This window comes from Myxocyprinus asiaticus, chromosome 50, assembly GCF_019703515.2.
Source record: "Myxocyprinus asiaticus isolate MX2 ecotype Aquarium Trade chromosome 50, UBuf_Myxa_2, whole genome shotgun sequence".
In the NCBI taxonomy this organism is placed as follows: Eukaryota; Metazoa; Chordata; class Actinopteri; order Cypriniformes; family Catostomidae; genus Myxocyprinus; species Myxocyprinus asiaticus.
In genome coordinates, this window is record NC_059393.1 from 23743554 (window position 1) to 23762824 (window position 19271).

The 19271-nt window shown below is 43.4% G+C and overlaps 1 protein-coding gene across 1 annotated transcript in view; it reads left to right on the forward strand.

Annotated features, from left to right (window-relative positions):
* The window catches only part of LOC127439234 (uncharacterized), a 37289-nt gene extending 18018 nt beyond the window's left edge, over positions 1-19271 (forward strand). The window contains exon 7 of the mRNA XM_051695411.1: positions 19169-19271. The gene's annotated coding sequence lies outside the window, so the exon portion shown is untranslated. The remainder of the gene's footprint in view (positions 1-19168) is intronic.

The following is a 19271-nucleotide window of genomic DNA, read 5'->3' on the forward strand; positions in this document are numbered from 1 at the left end:
TTGCTCTCATCTGAAAAGAGGACTTTGGACCACTGGGCAACAGTCCAGTTCTTCTTCTCCTTAGCCCAGGTAAGATGCCTCTGATGTTGTCTGTGGTTCAGGAGTGGCTTAACAAGAGGAATACGACAACTGTAGCCAAATTCCTTGACACGTCTGTGTGTGGTGGCTCTTGATGCCTTGACCCCAGCCTCAGTCCATTCCTTGTGAAGTTCACCCAAATTCTTGAATCGATTTTGCTTGACAATCCTCAATAAAGCTGCGGTTCTCTCGGTTGGTTGTGCATCTTTTTCTTCCACACTTTTTCCTTCCACTCAACTTTCTGTTAACATGCTTGGATACAGCACTCTGTGAACAGCCAGCTTCTTTGGCAATGAATGTTTGTGGCTTACCCTCCTTGTGAAGGGTGTCAATGATTGTCTTCTGGACAACTGTCAGATCAGCAGTCTTCCCCATGATTGTGTAGCCTAGTGAACCAAACTGAGAGACCATTTTGAAGGCTCAGGAAACCTTTGCAGGTGTTTTGAGTTGATTAGCTGATTGGCATGTCACCATATTCTAATTTTTTGAGATAGTGAATTGGTGGGTTTTTGTTAAATGTGAGCCAAAATCATCACAATTAAAAGAACCAAAGACTTGAACTACTTCAGTCTGTGTGCATTGAATTTATTTAATACAGGAGTTTCACAATTTGAGTTGAATTACTGAAATAAATGAACTTTTCCACGACATTCTAATTTATTGAGATGCACCTGTATATAATAACCAGTTATAACTCCTTTTTCACTGTAAATCTTGCCATTGCAGTCTTAAATCATGATCTAAAGTGTGTACATTCATCGTTACCTTGTCTTACATCTTCACCAAAGCTTCATTTTTATGTGAGGGTCAAAAGACAAGCCTTTGCTAAAAATGTTTTTATGTACACTAAAATGTTGGTCAGATAAATTCAATGTAGTATTCTAAAGCATTTTCCTCATATTAGGGATGTTTTGATCAATAATTATCATGTTGTTTATTATGATCATCAATGTTCTTTCAGCGTTTGGTGTAGCTTTGTGTTGGGTTTCTCGATAACATTATCTTAACGTTGTATGTTATTGTACAATGGTGCAACAGCTGTTTTCCAAACCAGCATGTAGATCCTCATTACTAAGTAAAACTTGATTAATTACTGGAGCTGTGAGACATCAATATGTTGAATAATGTTTGATGTACTGTGCACTTGAAACTGCTATTGTACAACATGCAGTGTGTGACTGTAATGATATAGACTAGCCACATGGAGCAGATCAGAGGAAGAGGAGAAATATTAAAGTGCAGTTTATTGAACTGTAAGGTGTTGTGGATGAAGCATCAGCTTCATGACAAATGTATATTTTTCATGGACCAATGTTTTATAAATAAAACTTTATATATCTTTATTGATGAGGTGCAACAGTTTTTCTTTGTATTTGATTAGAACAGAATTTTGATTCATGAATAGCTTGTAACAGCCTTCTTGAAATTATAACAGAGGGTTTGTGGTGTTTTTTAGAGGTGCTGGTTAAATTAGCTGATTTATTGAGGATGCAACCACAAAATCTTAGAAGCATTTGCTTAAATTAGAAATGTGCATTTGTTCTAACTTTGTGACTTGATCATTTGTCTATGTGAATGTGTAACATTTTTAAGCATTTAAGAAAATACTGATTTAGATACACTGGGTCATCATCTTACTCCAAATATTATAAACAGAACAGTTCATTAGAATAAGTTACTTTCAGTAAAAACCAGTGGCTCAACTTTCTCAAGACTGTTCGGTTCCTTTTTCCAAATAGTGACCATTTTGAACAAATCCCCAAGTTTAGTACTTCAGGGCTAAAATTGTGCTAATTTAATTCTATTTATAGAGTGGATGTACAACAACATTCATAATATGTAGTTTTGTCCCTGAACAAATTTGCTTTGGCACAACAGTCAGTCAACCTCAAATGTAAAAAAATTACTTTGGTTTGCAAAAAAATAAAAATAAATGAATAAATGTTTTTAGCTCTTTTCCCATGTGCTTCTCTTCATAACCAGATAGAATTGATGGACACTTCCTGTTTAAAAGTTCACTTGACAAATAAAAGTACAGTTGCCTTGATTCATGAGACAGATGAACATACAGACTCATCTTACCTCAATAAGAAATGAACATGGCTGTTTGACCATATTGGAGTTTATTCAAGCTATGTGCTAATGTTGCAAATGATCAGTATATAATCAGATTTAATTAAAATTCAAATATTACATTGTAAACAAGTTTGTCCAGTCTTAAGACACTCAAGAGTGGAGTATTTTCTAATATTGTGTTTGATTATGTTCTGTTTAAATTTTTTGCATGCATTAAGTTGAGCCACATAAATGATTATTTTCAATAAAACGTCATGGTTACTTGTGTAACCTCCATTCCCCGATGGAGGGAACGAGACGTTGTGTCGATGTGGGAGCCCGAGACACCTCTGGTCTTTGATAAAAGGCCAATGAAAATTGGCGAGTAGTATTTGCATGCCACTCCCCCGGACATACGGGTATAAAAGGAGCTGGTATGCAACCACTCATTCAGGTTTTATGCTGAGGAGCTGAGACAAGGTCCGGCCATTTCAGTGGGTAGTTCAGCGTTGTGGCAGGAGGGACACAGCGTCTCGTTCCCTCCATCAGGGAACGGAGGTTACACAAGTAACCCTGACGTTCCCTATCTGTCACTCACTCGACGTTGTGTCGATGTAGTGACACTAGGGGTCCCTATAAGAAATGCCACAACTGGCTGAACTGTGTTACGTGAACTGGTGGTGTGTGACGGGCAGACCACTGTGTGCCTCGTAGCCAGCACGTAACCTCCCCAACATAGTTATGAGAGTCGAACGGCCCTTTGGGGACAAGTCGACTACCCAAAAGATAGAGACAGGCTAAACCAGTCATGGTCTCTTTTCCCTTTCTTTTTTTCCACTCCCTAAAAAAGAAGGGGGATTATCCGTCTGGGCCGCCAGGTCTAGTCGGGGGGTGTCCTTCCCAAGGGGAGGACACCGCGGAGACCACACCTCGCCCAAAGAGAGGGGGGATATTTAAGTGGAAAAATACGTCACATGGTCTTGATGACTAAGTGGAGAGTCTTCAAGGTAGATCCTACCCAACAGGGGAGGAGTTACTACAAACATGGAGACTGGGGCAGAGGGGCTCTGCCCAAGGAAGACGCAGTTTGCCAACAGGGAAATGAATTAGCGGAAGATATGTATCGCATGGGGTTTTACCTTACAGGGAACCACCACATGCGGAGCACCTACCCCAGAACAGGGCTCTTAGTTAGCAAGTGTACTAGGCCGGCAGTGAGTCTCTTCGAAAACTCAACTGCCACAGGGCTCGGAGAAAGTCAACCAGGGAACATAGTTTGTGAACACTACTGGGAATTAATGGTGCACGTCTTCAGCTCAAAAGAGGTGGAAGGCGCTATGTGCAAGCGATACACCCGGCCGGCTATCCCGGGCTTATCCGCTTGTATTGCGTGCCACTACCTGGGATGAAACCGGTTCCACCCGGAGGTTGTAGAACCGTGCAAAGGTCTTGGGTGTTGCCCAGCCCGCTGCTCAGCAAATGTCTGTTAGAGAGGCACCCCTGGCCAGGACTCAGGAGGCCGCTATACCCCTGGTAAAATGGGCTCATAGCCCTACCGGGGGCGACACGTCCTGGGCGTGATATGCCATAGCTATGGTGTCAATGAGCCAGTGGGCGATCCTCTGCTTGGAGACAGCACTTCCTTTCCGCTGTGCACCAAAGCAGACAAAGAGCTGCTCAGAGATTCTAAAGCTCTGCGTGCGATCCAAATAGATGCGTAAAGCGCGCACCGGACACAGCAACAACAGGGCTAGGTCTGCCTCCTCCTGGGGCAGCACTCGCAGGTTCACCACCTGATCCCTAAAAGGGGTCGTGGGAACCTTGGGCACATAGCCCGGTCAGAGTCTCAGGATCATGTGAGAGCAGCCCGGACCGAACTCCAGGCACGTTTCGCTGACAGAGAATGCTTGCAGGTCTCCTACCCTCTTGATGGAAGTGAGTGCGGTCAGGAGGGCAGTCTTCAAAGAGAGTGCCTTAAACTCAGCTGACTGCAAAGGCTCAAAGGGGGCTCTCTGTAGACCCTGAAGAACTACAGAGAGATCCCATGAGGGAACAAGGCGTGGTCTGGAGGGATTCAGCCTCCTGGAGCCTCTCAGGAACCTGATGATCAGGTCTTGCTTCCCTAAAGACTTACCGATGACGCGCCTGGAGACCTGCTTTAGGGGAACACCTGCCCGTAGAAACGAGAGGTCGGTCCAAGGGCTGAAAAGACGGTGACAGACCGGCATGATGACCACGCAATATATCCCGTGGCGCCATGCCCATCTCGGGACTCGAGTTTGAAGCCAGTGCTGAAACGGTCTCATATGCATCAACCCGAGCGGGGTTGATGCCGGACGCTCGCCAGAATGCGTTTTTGCGTCAGCATCTTGAACGGGAGTCTGTGTAAAGCCCGGTTCAGTACTCGCAGGTTCAAGATTGGACGCAACCCACCGCCTTTTTTCGGTACGATGAAGTAGGGGCTGTAAAACGCCTTCTTCATCTCGGCCGGAGGGACAGGTTCTATCGCACCCTTCCGTAGGAGGGTGGCGATCTCCGTGCGCAAGGTAACAGCGTTTTCGTCCTTCACCAAGATGAAGTGGATAGTGCTGAACCTGGGCGGGCACCTGGCGAACTGAATCGCGTAGCCAAGTCGGACGGTCCGGACCAACCATTGCGACAGATTGGAAAGCGCAGGCCACGCATCCAAGCTCCGTGCGAGGGGAACCAAAGGGACAATCTCATCAGACGTACCGGCGGGTGGGGCCTCGCGGCGAGGCGGAGCTCGAGGTGCCACACCATGTCGTGGCCGTGCTGAGTTCAGGGATATTGAAGTACTTACCTGGCTCCTTGTGACCACCCCCGGAACAGCCTGGGATGGGGAAGGAAGAGGCCTGTCCTCGTGACCCATGGAGACTGTCACATTGGGGGCGGATTTGTGCCACAGCTGGGCGCTCAGGGGCGGAAGACCACCGCTGGAGCTCCAAACATGCCAAATAGGGTGGTGGACAGTGGTCGTGATGACGGCCGTGCACACCGGATACATGACCCAGGGAACAAGGAAACCGCTCTTGCTGAACTCTTGGGTTCTGCAGCCATTTGGGCATGCAGTGCAATTAAATGCAAATGTAATAAAAAGATTCGACCGGGGGATGGAGTGGTCTGCTTACCAGCTCCAGAGCAGCAGGTTTCGTCGTCCCTGGGTCGCCCGTCTCAGGGGCGCTTTGAAGCCTTTCATGGGTTCTTGGTGGCCGCGAGACGGGTGGCGTCTGCTTCCTAGGGTGGGCTCTACGCCGGAGCCGGGCCGAAGGGGCGGGCTGTGGCAGAGCCGGTGCAGTCACCGCAGGGGGACGCCCTTGGCAACAAGCAGATGGGGTGCGGGATCTTGAGCCGCACCGGGGCAGGATATGCCGGATACCCTCCGTCTGCTGCTCCACCATCAAGAACTGCTGGGCAAAGTCCTTGACGGTGTCGCCAAATAGGCCAGCCTGGGAGATGGGGGCAGCAAGGAACCGTGTCCTGTCGGCCTCACCCATCTCGACCAGGTTGAGCCAAAGGTGGCGCTCCTGGACCACTAATGTGGACATCGTCCACCCGAGAGTCCGCACCGTGACCTTCGTCGCTCGGAGACCGAGGTTGGTCGCCGAGCACAGTTTCTGCATCAATCCCGGGGCGGAACTACCCTTGTGCAGTTCCTTTAGTGCCTTGGCGGACTTGCAGGAGAGCCATGTGCAGGGCAGGGTGGCTTGTCCAGTGGCACCGTAGGCCTTGGCCGTCAGAGACGACGTAAGCCTACAGGCCTTGGACGGGGGCTTTGGGCACAAAAGCAAAACAAAAAACTCAAAATCTTGTTTGGATTGCCACTATTGCCACTATTTAATAATGTTTTTACTCATACAACAGATTTGTCTTTCATATGAAAGTGACATAATTTTCTGTTGATATCAGATTTGTAATTTTCAAAGCTTTCTATTCATTTTCCTGAAGTCAGATTCAGATGTGAAAGGTCAGTTGTTTGTCTTACCAATTTACACGTTTATTTTTTGCATTTGGCTGCTGTCTTGTGCATAAATGAGTATTTATAACATGCTCTTTTGGGCATAGAGAGAGGTTCTTACCTTCTTTGTGCACAAGATGGTGCTCAATGCACAATGTGTAACTTGTAGGGCCAATGCATACTCTCACACTACACACACTTCCTGTATTCATACCCTGCTGAAGTACTTTACATTCACTAATATGTCCAGTATATAACCATGTAAACCATGTAAATCACCCTTGATGAACAGTAAAAAAATAAAATAAAAAAATAATAAAAATTGAATAAAATGTTAGACAGGAGAGCAGTGAAGAATATCATCATTGTTTAATAATATACTCTGACATTTGTTTTGTGTTAGTTTATTATATAATTGACATGTTATAAACTACAACGGACAGTCAGGACTGCTGAGAGGATAATTGGTGCCCCCCTGCCCACCCTCCAAGAACTGTACATCTCCAGATTGAAGAAACGAGCAGGTCTACTCTGGACCCCACACACCCTGCCCACTCCCTCTTTGAACAGTTTCCCTCTGGCTGGTGCTACAGAGCAATCAGCGCCAGGACATCCAGGCACAAGAACAGTTTTTACTATTTACCACATGAACAATTAAACCACCTTCAGGACTCCCCCATAGTGCAATAATGTAAATAAATATCTTATATACACCTTGCACTTATATTACCACTTGCACATGTACATACGCCATTCTATGTAATATGTCCTATTTCATTAATCCATCTTTGGAAGTAGGAGAATATGCTGCTATGTTTTTAAAGAGCCAGATAAGGCCTATTGATATTTCCTGATCAGACACACTAAATAGTTTCACTAAAAAATATCCTGTCAAAAGCTACAAATATGGGAGGAAGTCCAAAAAAGCAAGAACCAGGGTCCAGTCTGAGCTCTCATATCTATCCTAGAGACATGAAATGGTGAGATACAGTTAAACGCTGCAATAAATAAAGTGTTTCATGACGACACCTTGATAAACCACATCCTTCGATTCTGATTCCTGTAAGAAAAGCAAAGTCAATCAGGGACCTTGCTGATAACAAAAACTAATTAATAAATAAATGAGTTATTCTAGTCTGTGTGCTAAAATCATTGTAACACAATACTCAATTATTTTGTTCTAAATTTTAATCACGATTATTAATCAGTATGTAACCGCCCAGAACTTGGTTACTGTGGTTTTTAAGTGTAATGCCACTACCATGCACATGGGGGCTCTGTTGCATTCCTCCTCTTGTATATAGCCAGGTAAGAGGAGAGAAGAAGTTAGTTTGGTGAATGGGAAGCATGGTCTTCTCTTGTGCTTACCCAAGTGCTCACAGTCCTGATTGAGAAACTTTGGTTTCAAGCTCAGTCAAATAAGCGTTTTCTATGTCTAGTTTGTAATGGTTAATTCTCTATGTAAGCTGTATTTTGAATGCTTTCTGCATCCATTTCCAACTGCCAATAGCCACTTTTCAAGCCTAGGGTGCTGAAAACAGTTATTCCATGGAGAGACTCTAAGATATCCTGACTTTGAAGCATATGATATGCATCTAGATGAGTCTTGGTGTTAAGACCTCGATAATCTACACAGAATCTGGAACCTCAATCCTTCTTTTGAAATACAACAACAGGTGATGCCCAAGGTGAAGTAGACGGTTGGATGATTCCTTTGTCCAAGAGTCCTTGCACTTGAGATTAGTTGAATTGCTGCTTTTCTAGTGAGACCTTGTGAGCATGCTTTCTTACCAGAATCTCGTCTAGATTTGCAATGCGATGTTTTACATAGTTAGTTCGACCAATCTGCTGAGTACACACAGTAGACCAACTTAACATAAGATCCTCTAACTCTTTTTGTATGGAAGGATCTGCATCTGACGCTTGTGTTAACTGGTGTATTTGCTGGTGAGTTTCTTCATTACAAGTGGGTCCAGGTATGGCGAGATAAAAATATGTAGATGCGCGAACATCATGATATAGGAAAGGAAAAGTATTTGGTTCTGGTGTTGCAGGCATGCAGTACTGAGCTCTGTGGAAATCCAATACCATTTTGGACTCTAACAGGAAGTCGATTCCCAGAATGATTGGCACAGTTAGATCAGTATCTTGCATGATGAAGAAAGTTATATTCACAAACTATCCTTGGACTTCACATCTCCAGCTCACTTTGCCTAGGGAGTTTTGTCTCTGTCCATTGGCCAACAGGAAAGACTGGCCTCCACTAGGTTTACATTCTTCCTGAGGACTTTTTCGGATTAGTGAGAATGTGCTTCCAGTGTTAACCATGGCAATGACATACACTATATTGCCAAAAGTATTTGCTCATCTGCCTTTAGATGCATATGAACTTAAGTGACATCCCATTCTTAATCCATAGGGTTTAATATGACGTCGGCCCACCCTTTGCAGCTATAACAGCTTCAACTCTTCTGGGAAGGCTTTCCACAAGGTTTAGGAGTGTGTTTATTGGAATTTTTGACCATTCTTCCAGAAGCGCATTTGTGAGGTCAGACACTGATGTTGGACGAGAAGGCCTGGCTCACAGTCTTCGCTCTAATTCATCCCAAAGGTGCTCTATCGGGTTGAGGTCAGGACTCTGTGCAGGCCAGTCAAGTGCTTCCACACCAAACTCGCTCATCCATGTCTTTATGGACCTTGCTTTGTGCACTGGTGTGCAGTCATTTTGGAACAGGAAGGGGCCATCCCCAAACTGTTCCTACAAAGTTGGGAGCATGGAATTGTCCAAAATCTCTTGGTATGCTGAAGCATTCAGCGTTCCTTTCACTGGAACTAAGGGGCCAAGCCCAGCTCCTGAAAAACAACCCCACACCATAATCCCCCCTCCACCAAACTTCACAGTTGGCACAATGCAGTCAGACAAGTACCGTTCTCCCGGCAACCGCCAAACCCAGACTCGTCCATCAGATTGCCAGATGGAGAAGCGTGATTCGTCACTCCAGAGAACGCATCTCCACTGCTCTAGAGTCCAGTGGTGGCGTGCTTTACACCACTGCATCCGACGCTTTGCATTGCACTAGGTGATGTATGGCTTGGATGCAGCTGCTCGGCCATGGAAACCCATTCCATGAAGCTCTCTACGCACTGTTCTTGAGCTAATCTGAAGGCCACATGAACTTTGGAGGTCTGTAGTGATTGACTCTGCAGAAAGTTTGCGACCTCAAAGTCTGCGCACTATGCGCCTCAGCATCCGCTGACCCTGCTCTGTCATTTTACGTGGCCTACCACTTCGTGGCTGAGTTGCTGTCATTCCCAATCACTTCCACTTTGTTATAATACCACTGACAGTTGACTGTGGAATATTTAGTAGCGAGGAAATTTCGCGACTGGACTTGTTGCACAGGTGGCATCCTATCACACTACCATGCTGGAATTCACTGAGCTCCTGAGAGTGGCCCATTCTTTCACAAATGTTTGTAGAAGCAGTCTGCATGCCTAGTTGCTTCATTTTATACATCTGTGGCCATGGAAGTGATTGGAACACCTGAATTCAATTATTTGGATGGGTGAGCGAATACTTTTGGCAATATAGTGTAGCTGTCTCTGAGAATTATGGGAAGGGTGATGTTCTTATAAGCATGATGGTCTAGACTCTGGTGAAGTAGCACAACTCAGTTGCCAGCCGGTGGTAACTTGCGCTGAGGTTCTTGAACAGCAGACGTTTTTTTCTTCTGTTCTTCCCCATTGACCTGACTCCAATACCTTTTGGACTCATCCAAGTCTCTTTCAACTTGTGTCCCAATCCTGACTAACTCTTCCACGTCTTTGACAGTTCCTCGTAGCAAACTGGCGAGTCGCGGGTTGCAGTTCCTCAAGATTGCCTGAACCACTTCCTTCTCAGACATCTCTTTTTTCCATCGCAGACACAAAGCACGATACTGAAATTCAAGAACTAGTAATTAAAGCAGGAAAACAGACGACACTTGACACTGCCAGAGTTCATTATGTTGTGAAGAATGGTTTTCTATTTTGCAGTGTACCTGATGGTCAAAAAGGTCAAAAACTCCAATTGATCATTCCTTCTGCACTACAACAATCATTTCTGCAGTATGCTCACAACAATCCTCTGAGTGGACACTTGGGAAAGCTCAAAACTGTACTCAGGCTACTCGAAACCATGTACTAGTCTAATATCAGGGCAGATGTATGGAAGTATTGTAAGGAATGTCAAACGTCAAAAACACAAACCCTCCATGACAAAGATGTCAGGTCTTCTGCTAAATACTCCTGTAGTCGAGCCTGGGCACATGTTAGGAGTAGACCTCATGGGTCCCTTTCCTAAAAATGTCAAACAGCATGAGTATCTTCTTGTTGTGGTGGACTACTTCACCAAAGAACTTCCCTTGAGAACAGCAAAAACATCTCACATTGCAAAAATTTTAATAGATGAGCTCTTCACTAGATGGGGAACCCCAGCCTATCTTGTGTTGGATAGAGGAACTCAATTCACTTCTCATCTCATCAGCCTCTTGTGCAAACAATGGGGAGTTATTCAGAAACTGACAACTGCCTACCATCCTCAAACAAATTTGACAGAGCAAGTCAATAGAAACTTAAAGACAATGATTGCATCCGATGTTGAAGAACATCACCGACAGTGGGACAAGTGTTTGGCCGAGTTCAGGTTTGCCATCAATTCTGCCTGGCATGAAAGTACAGGGTTCACTCCAGCAGAGGTATCCCTGGGGCAGAAACTGAAAGGTCCAATGGAAAGAGCCCTACAACCGCTACCTAGCCCTAACAGTCCTGTCTACCTTATATTGGAATGGCATAAAATCCTAGTCAGCTTGGTAAAGGAAAATGTGGAACGAGCTCAAAATAAGCAGAAAAAGTACTACGACCAGCATCACAAACCAACTCAGTTTCAGGTCAGAGATATAGTTTGGGTGCGAACTCATCCCTTATCCAAAGCAGATGACGGTTTCATGCAAAACTATCTCCCAAATGGAAAAGTCCCACCAAAATTCTTAAAAAACTGGGCCCGGTAAATTATCGATTCTCCCTCGTGTCTGATCCAGACACTATTGATACCTATCATGTCCAGAACCTTAAGCCTTTCATGGATGTGACAACCCTTCCAATGAGGAGGGGGGTATGAAACCGCCCAGAACTTGGTTACTGTGGTTTTTAAGTGTAATGCCACTACAGTGCACTAGGAGGCTCAGTTACATTCCTCCTCTTGTATATAGCCAGGTAAGAGGAGAGAAGTTAGTTTGGTGAAAGGGAAGCATGGTCTTCTCTTGTGCTTACCCAAGTGCTCAGAGTCCTGATTGAGAAACTTTGGTTTGTAAGCTGTATTTTGTTTCTCATGTTTTATGGTATTGGTTTGTTTGTTGGTAGCATGCTAATGCTAGCCTGTATGTTTTATTGTAGAAGGACTCTTTATGTACTACCTTCCTTCATTAGCCTGCTTTATATTATGCTGCTGTCTTAACTCGTTTGCCTGGAGTTTGAGAGTTCTAAAAACACAAGGCTTTTCAAACTACAAAAAAGAGCAGACTTAGGACAGTGGAAGCTAGGCCTAAAATTTCAACACATGTTGTATGGATTTCATTTGGATTGTTGTTTCATCACACTGCATCATTCCACGGACATTTCTTCAATTTCTCCTCATCTCTGCAACTAGCTCAATGGATATTAATCTACAAGACATTCGGATTACTCTATGGACAATAGGACAATGGTCAGATAAGGGTTTCCCTCTTTCCCTCATTTCTAAACAACAGTGACAGAAGTGCATTTGTATGACTTTGGGTTTTGTCAATGCAGATATGTTTGTGTGTCTCTTCATATAAACTTTAAAAACTATATTTTTTGGCTTATATGTGTTGTGAAGTTTATATGTTTGAGTTATAGCACTAGGGTTAATTGCAAATCTGGTCGGTGGGTCCCTCCCTTAAATTTGTGTAGTTTGCCTCCTTAGAAGTTGTTTTGGAGATGGTTACAATGATTATGCTGTCATTTCAGAACATTTTTTACAGGGCTGCACAATTTGGACAAAAATAACTGTTGCTACTGCTTAGATAATACATTCTAAAAGAACAACAAAATATAAAATTACATTAAACAGCAGCTCTCATGTTGAGGTCTTAAAACTAAGAGTACGAGATTCCTTTTAACCAAGGGAATGCATCAACACTTTTAATAAATGCGCAAGGGTAGGACTTTGAACTGGAATGCAGTCCCCTCTACGGCAAATCTCAAGAACGACCTGTGAGGTCACGTGACACCATGCAAGAAGCAGACGTGTGAGCGACTGGCTCTGCGCACTTTGCTAGTTCTTTAATTATTTTCATGTTTAATCCGGTGAGATTCGATACACCCAGTTACATATTTGCTCTTTGAGGTAAACATGGCAAAGAAATCAAAATCCTCAGACTCTGGAGACATTAAAAGACAATTACATGTTCAAGCTGAGGCCTCTGGCGGCCCTGCGAGCCAGGGACTCGATTTGGATGACACGTCTGGAGAAGAAATTCAGCGTCAACTGTCCAACATCTTGGTGATGCTGATGAAGGTTGTTGCTGACTTGGAGGATCTCGCTGTAATACGTTGATCGATTACGGCAATGGAAACAAAATTCTCTGAGTTAGTCACAAGAGTGGCAGAAGTTGAAAGATGGATTGATTATTTGGAATCATCAGAAAGAGAATTATATGCTAATCCGCCTGTGTTCAAAAGCAGATTTGGAGGGGATGTGATGCCATGCAAGGAGCAGACGTGTGAGCGACGAGCTCTGCACACTTTGCTGAATTTTCGATTATTTTCATATTATAATCTGGTGAAATTTGTTACACCCAGTTACACATTTGCCCTTTGTTGCAAAACATGGCAAAGAAGTCAAAATCATCGGGCTCGGGAGACATTAAAAGACACTTACATGTTCAGGATGAAAGCCCCGACAGGCCTACAGACCGGGGACTCGATTTGGATGGCGCGGCAGGAGAAGGAATCCAGCGTCAGTTGTCAAACATGTCGGTGATGTTGACGAAGATTCTTGCTGACTTGGAGGATCTCGCTGTAATACGTCGATCGATCACGGCGATGAAAATAAAATTCTCCGAGTTAGGTACAAGAGTGACTGATATTGAAAAACGAATCGATTTTCTGGAATCTTCGGAGAGGGAATTAACCGCTAATCCACCCGCCACCAAAGTTGATCTGGAACATCTCCTTGAAAAGCTTGAAGATCTTGAAAATAGAAGCCGCAGGAATAATGTTCGAATTGTTGGAATTCCTGAGCATGAGGAGGGCAGAGATATGGTGAAATTCCTAGACGAGTTTTTCCCGAGTCTGCTCGACATAACAGGCCACAAGCTGGAAATTGAGCGAGCTCACATAGTGCCAGCTCACAGATCTGCTGAGGGAGACAGGCCCAGATCGATTCTGGCCAGATTTCTGAGATCATCCGATAAAGATCTTGTGTTGCGCCAGGCGAGGAGCAAAGGGAAACGCGATTGGTTCAAGGAATGTAAGAAACTCTTACATCAGAAAAACATCTCGTTTGCTCTGATGTTTCCGGCCAAACTGAGAATAGAAACGAAGGTCGGTCGCAAAGTATTCACATGTCCAAATCTGGCAATGTCTTTTATAGAATCAATGAGGAGTAAACCATTGGATGTTTCTCATGTGAGTGGGCCTGACTCGCTGTACTAACTCTTGAGGATGCTGGGCGACATTTTGGATTTTTTGCATTGGCTCTGCCAAGCGGCTGGGGCTTGTTTTGTGAATAACACTTTTCCTTAAAGAAACTTTTGCATTGATAAAAGATTACTTTTGCATTGAAGTTCCCGGGCAGATTGAGAGTGGATACTACGGATGACCGCAAAACATCTACATGCTGCTCACACAAAGGATGTTTTTTATGAAACCGACGGATTATGTAAGTCATGGTATATATTTTTATGCGGCCTCCGAGTGAGTTGACTCGATCACCGGGGAACCGGGATGCCGGTGTTGTTTCTTTTTGAATTGGTTCCGCCTATCGGCTGGAGCTTGTTCTATTGAATAACATTCCTTTGGAACAGCTGTTGGTTCATCTGTTCGTTCTTCATGCTTATTCCTCCTGCTGGCTGTAGTTTGTTTTGTTGAGTTTTTTTTTTTACGGGACATTGGAATGATTACGTCATCCGCTGAACTCATAACAGCCAGCTTACTGAACATTCGTTTGTCTGTTCGAGGAATCTGAACGGTTTATATCAGCTGGAATTTGTTTTGTGGAAGATCACACCTTTAAAACAGTTCTGTGAATGAATCTACACGTTCTTAGTGTTCATTCTTCCTATTGACTGGGTTTATTTTACAAAGTATTTTCTGTTATGTAATTTGTGAGGCAAAATTGAGCAATCCAATGGCAAAGTTGTCGTGGGCTCTCGTGGGTGTTCATGGACCTTTTGAGTTTAGAGGGATTGTCGCCGGTTGGCGCTGTCGTGCGCGGGGTTAATGTGCACGTTTTTCTTTTTTCTGTTTGTTTTGTTCGGGGGTTGATTGTTTCACTAATGGGGAATGTGGTCTATATAATTTTGTTTTTGACACAATTTATTTTTTTTACTATATCAAAATGTCAAATGTTAATATGAGTGTACTATCTCTCTCCACATGGAATGTGAATGGGTTGGGGCACCCCATAAAAAGAAGGAAGGTTATTACTTTTCTTAAACGTAAGAAATATGATATAGTGTTTCTTCAAGAAACACATCTTTCCCCGCAGGAAGCTGAAAAATTTGGGAAGATATGGGGTGGACATGTTTTCTTTAGTATTGGCTCAAGTAAGAGCAAGGGAGTCATTATATTGATTAATAAGCATTTACAGTTCAAATTTCTCAAACAGATTAAAGATAAATTAGGAAGAGTAATTATTGTGTTAGTTGAAATTCAGGGGCAAAGGTTGATTTTGGCTAATATTTACGCACCTAACGCTGATGATCAGGGCTTTTTTATAGATCTTGAAGGGATGTTGCAAACCGTTGGCACCCCTCATGATATAATATTGGGAGGAGACTTTAATCTTTTGAAGGACTCAGTGCTTGATCATAGTGAAGCAAATGTGTGCTTCACAGGATGTGTAAAAATCTGGGTCTTACAGACATTTGGAGACTTTTGAACCCATCTGGTAGGGACTATAAATTTTTTTCATCAGTCCACAAGATTTATTCTAGATAGATATTAATAGATTTTTTTTAATATCCAAATCCCTCATTTCATCTGTTGTTGATTGCTCAATTGGAAACATTTTAGTCTCAGATCACGCCCTGGTGAGTTTAGAGGTGATGCCACATACAGAGAAAAATAAATCTTATAGTTGGCGCCTTAATGTGTCCCTTCTGCAAAATCCTGATTTCCAACAAATGTTAAAGACTGAAATCAATGTTTATATGGAGACCAACTGGTCCTCAGTGTCCTCTGTGGGCGTGGCTTGGGAGGCACTTAAGGCGGTTCTTAGGGGTCAGATCATACAGTATGCCTCATTCACCAAAAAATCCAAAGCACAAGAACTCATGGAGTTGGAAGGAAATATTAAAAGTGCAGAGGCAGAGCTGAAGCGCTGTATGTCAGCTGATGGCCTCAGAGAATTGACCCGACTGAAATACAGGTATAATACTATTCTGTCACAGAAAGTGGAGTTTTGGTTGTTCAGGGCAAGACAGTCATACTTTGAGTCAGTTGATAAAGCAGGAAAACTTTTGGCTAGATATATAAAGCAGAGATAGTCTTTTTCTATCATTTCCTCAGTGAAATCTGTGGTGGTGAAATATTTACCACAGCCATTGATATTAATAATGCTTTTAAAGAGTTCTATCTTGATCTCTATAGGTCCACGTCTTCGTCTACTGATGAAGATATTAGGAACTTTGTGGAACCATTAGATCTCCCTAAACTGACGACTGAGCAAAAAAATTATCTTGATTCTGAGATAACCTTGGAGGAGCTTGTTGAGGTAATTAAGTCCCTGCCTACAGGCAAGACTCCGGGGCCTGACGGCTTTGCCGCTGAGTTTTTCAAATCTTATGCTACAGAACTGGCTCCACTTTTGTTAGAAGTTTATACTGATTCATTAAAGAATGGAAAGCTTCCGCCAACCATGACACAAGCCCGGATCAGTCTGATTCTAAAATAGGATAAAGATCCAAGCGAGTGTAAAAGTTACCGCCCAATTTTGCTGATCCAGTTAGATGTAAAAATTTTGTCCAAAATTCTGGCTAATCGATTAAGTAAAGTTATGACATCTCTTTTACATATAGATCAGGTGGGGTTTATTCGAGGCCGTAGTTCTTCTGATAACATCAGGCGTCTCATCAATATCATGTGGTCAGTAGCAAATGAACAATCTCCGGTTGCTGCCATCTCTCTTGACGCCAAAAAGGCGTTTGATATGGTAGAATGGGATTATCTTTTCAAGATTTTGGAAATGTATGGGTTCGGGAATACATTTATTGGTTGGATTAAGTTACTTTATAGACACCCTGTAGCAGCAGTACAAACAAATGGGTTAATTTCAGATTATTTTACTCTGGATAGGGGCACCCGGCAGGGTTGCCCTCTTCCCCCATTATTGTTCTGTCTTGCCCTGGAACCATTAGCAGCCGCGATAAGAAAGGAGGATGATTTTCCAGGGGTGACGGCGGGAGGTGTAGCGCATAAGCTTCTGCTTTACGCAGATGATATTTTATTATTCGTCTCCGACCCCACTAGATCCAAGCAAATTTGTCTGATTTAGTTAGAGTTAATTTTGATCCCTTAATAAAAAGGTTTTCGAATGATGTGGACAGGTGGGCTTCATTACACTTATCGATGATTGGGAACGTTAATGTTATTAAAATGAATTGCATTCCAAAATTTAACTATCTGCTACAATCTCTCCCTGTAGATGTCCCTCTCTCTTATTTTAAGCAATTTGATAGCATAGTGAAGTCCTTCATTTGGAATGGTAAATGTCCCAGGTTAAATTTCAGTAAATTACATAGGCCGATTGACAAAGGTGGGTTAGGCCTACCCAAGATTTTATTTTATTATTATGCATTTGGTCTCAAACATTTGGCTCATTGGTCACTTCCACCTGAGAGAGCCCCTCCCTGGTTTTGTATTGAAAAGGAAGTTCTTGCCCATATCTCACCACTGCAAAGCCATTCTATTAAACTAATTGGAGTAGTTAAGTCACACCCCGTTATTTCGCATTTACTCTCAATATGGACAAAAGTTTCCAGAGTGTTTAACTCGGATATTTATTTAAACGTAGCCTCGAGCATATGGCTGAACCCTAAACTATGTATTAATAAATCCCCTTTCTGTTGGTCAGATTAGATTGTGAGGGGGGTTAATACACTTGGTGACCTATATGAGAGTGAAGTATTGAGATCTTTTGAAAATTTGATTTCAACATTTTGGGATTCCCAGATCTCAATTTTATAAGTATTTACAGCTGCGCCACCTGCTCTGCACTGTTTTTGGGAGTAGCACACAACCCCCTAGAGTGGCAGATACTCTGGGAGTGGTGATTGCTGCTTTTGGGAAGGGTCATGAGGCATCAGTGTGTTACTCCCTGCTAATTCATAGTCTGGGGGATGGAGATTTAAATTCTCTCAAAAGATTATGGGAGAAAGATTTCAACTTGGCATTGGAGGAGGGAGTGTGGGCTCGGATTCTAAAAAACGTCAAGTCTGCATCTAGAGATGCAAGGGTCCGCCTTATGCAATTTAAGATTATACATAGATTTTATTAGACCCCTTCTAAATTGTATAGGCTTGGTCTTAAGGACACACCCATCTGCTGGTGATGCCATTCAGAAGATGGAGACACCACCCATGTTTTTTGGGGATGTGTTAAGATCCAAGAGTTTTGGTCGAGGGTTCAGAGCTTCGTGTGTGACGTGGTTGACACTTGGTTTTCGTTTTGCCCCAGACTGCGTGTTTTGGGTGATGGGGTGGTCCTGAATGTGGGCGATAGATATATGGAGAGCTGGGTCCTGACCGGCGTGATGATTGGCAGGTGGGTAATCCTCAGGGGATGGAGGTCATCTGGTGCACCCTCATTTCGTGAGTGGTGCGTGGAGTTGGGCAGGGTGGCGGCATTTGAGGAGATGGTATATAGAAGGCTGGGCAACATAGATATATATCAGGATGTGGGGCAGCTATTTGGCCTTTTTGGAGGGCTCTCAGGGAGAGGCAACAGAGAGGGACTAGTGTTTTTTTTTTATTTTGATTAATTGATTTATTTTTATATCTCTAAATATTTTCTGTTTTATTGTCTATTTGTGTGTCTTTGTCAGTTAGTTTTTGACCACTGAAGTGCTTGTTTATGTTGGATGGGGGGGTTAATGTTCAGGGGAAAAAGTTATGATTTCATGTGGTTTGATTTTGCATTTTCTGTTATGTTTGTGTGATTTGCTGCATGGAATCGATAAAAATTGTTAATAAAAAAAGAAAGAAAGAAAAAAGAACGGCCTGTGACGAAGGGGCAGTCTGCACATGAAAGTATGCATCTTTCAGGTCGACTGATACAAACCAATCCGGAGTAAGGACATGAGACAGGTTCTCTCTCTGAGTCACCATCTTGAATGGAGATTTCTTGAGTGTCTGATTCAAGGGTCTCAGTTCCAGTATGGGCCGCAATCCACCACTCTTTTTGAGATAATATCTGTAAAAGCCTTTCTGCTCTTTCGTTCTTTGCCTGTCATTCCACTCTCTGTCACATAATTGGGGGAGGAGACTCTGTACCTCTGAGTTTATAACTGGCGCATCCCATTTGAGCACAGAGGAGTAGAGAACGCCATTGAAGCAAGTTGGCCGCTTCGAAAACTGAAGCACAAATCCTTTCTGGACTGTCTTCATTATCCAACCGGATAGCGTTGGACACAGGGGCTAGTCTCTGACCTCTTGGGGTTTGAGCACTGCCCACTCAGCCGCTCAGGATAACATAGCTGTATTTGGTTGGTTAAAGCTGGAAATTTATTTTTGTGTATGTGTTTGTGCCTCAAGCTTCTTTATTTCTTTACAAAAACAGACTATGGGGAGAGTGAGAGGAATATTGCGGGGACACTGGGAAGTGTTCCGGGACTTCTTCGGAGCCAAAGTAAACTGGTCCTTGTGCAAACGACTCAGTGGGT